This window comes from Schistocerca gregaria, chromosome 2 (assembly GCF_023897955.1).
Source record: "Schistocerca gregaria isolate iqSchGreg1 chromosome 2, iqSchGreg1.2, whole genome shotgun sequence".
Taxonomy (NCBI): Eukaryota; Metazoa; Arthropoda; class Insecta; order Orthoptera; family Acrididae; genus Schistocerca; species Schistocerca gregaria.
This window is the reverse complement of record NC_064921.1, coordinates 249,521,358-249,523,047: the sequence shown is the minus strand read 5'-3', so window position 1 is coordinate 249,523,047 and position 1,690 is coordinate 249,521,358. Positions and strand designations below refer to the sequence as shown.

The 1,690-nt window shown below is 39.7% G+C and overlaps 1 non-coding gene across 1 annotated transcript; it reads left to right on the top strand.

Annotated features, from left to right (window-relative positions):
* Positions 1–1,338: 1,338 nt before the first annotated feature.
* Trnastop-uca (transfer RNA opal suppressor (anticodon UCA)) lies at positions 1,339–1,425 on the top strand. The gene has a single exon. It is a non-coding gene; the product is annotated as a tRNA-Sec (tRNA).
* Positions 1,426–1,690: the final 265 nt, after the last annotated feature.

The following is a 1,690-nucleotide window of genomic DNA, read 5'->3' as shown; positions in this document are numbered from 1 at the left end:
TAAAAATCTCTCTGTGGTTAACATGCTGGATCAGCCAAAGCCTATTGCTACGGTGGCTCCATAGATATTTAACGTATATTCAATAAGCAACATAAAATATTTAACTTGCAGTGGGAAAGATTAGATAAAGTCTGTTTATACAGGGTGAACCAGAACTCCACCGAAAAACGTTCAGAGCTGAAAGTATGGTCCAAAAAAAGACAAAAATGTCTAGTGAAAATCAGCTCAAAAGCGAGTTCTTGTTCATAAGAGATATGGTGAAACACAACTCTTCTACAGTAAGCTCTTCGCTTTCTATATTTTGCTGGAGTTAGTATAGACCAAAACAACAAAAAATATCCAGTAAGCATGGCCTCTAAACTGCATACCGAAACAGCTGAAAACACTTGCTCAGTACCTGAGACGTGTTTCACAGCAGCAAAGATGAACTACTGCTCATAATAATTGACAAATGCACATTATTGCCCATTTTTACACGACAATTTTTTATTGTTTCGACTTTCACAGTTATGTCTCGCAGTAGCCAAGGCGAATATGTGCTCATAGCTATTAAGACATGCATTACAGAGCTGGTGGTTATTAGACGTCGTTTGGCTCTAAGGAATTTGATGGGTGTGTGAGGACGAAGGCAAGAAAAGCTCGTTTCCTGCAGTTTGTGGCACACTGAAATCGCTTTGACTTCCTTGTCATTTTCCCGCACCACATCATACTTAAGAAGACTTTTTTAAGTCTCACTGCAGGAAACAATTTAACTCTGCCGTTATACCGACACCAGAGATTGCGCAAATAGGGATATATTAGGACAGGCATTAGCAGAAGTATGATACACCGACACATTGCTTCTTCCTCCCAAAATACTTTCAAAACATCGCGAATTATTAAATGCACAAATAATCTGAAAAGGACAATTTTTCATTTCCTCCAGACGTCGGGTACGCTCACGTATGTCAATGCTCAAGCTCTATTGCAAGTTACAAGCACGATACATGCATCTTTTGCAAACAGACAGAGCATGTAGAAGTACAGAAAGTTCGTCATTGAATATGTGACCAGTAAACGCATTTAAAGAAGGAGTCGTTACAATCAGGATAAGTCGTGAACCTTGTTGTTAAAACAGCCTGCACGCTTGGGGTGGACAATGGAACGAGGTGATATGAGCGACGAGGCTTTTGTTCTATGTGCCCATTTCGTGCTAACAACAGCATGAATGTTCTTAAACAGAAAAGTAACTTCTTTTCTGACAAACTACAGAAACTGAGCTGTCAAATCAAATAAGTTCTCGTATGATGTTTGTATACGTAGTTTTCCTTTAAATAGCACGCAAAAGAGAGACTGTCCGCCCAGCTGAGCTCCGGTGGTCCGGTGTGCAGGCTTCAAACCTGTAGCTGACTAACGTCAGAGTGGTTCGATTCCACCTGCTGGGCGACTCTTGTCCTACTCGTCCAAGAAAGACCCTGTGAGTGCCCGTGGTCGCTATTCATATTTTATAGTTATTCCAGCAACTATGAGTGGTTTTACTCACTGTGTTGTGCAAAGCGAAAGGCTAAAACTAAATTATGTGGCTCAAATCAAATTAAAGAAACGAAATTGTTGGGCATACTCTACTTAAATACATAGAATAGTTTTAAATTCGGCATAGATGTCAGATACTCTATGTATAGTTTTGAATCCATGATTTGCATTTTTTTCT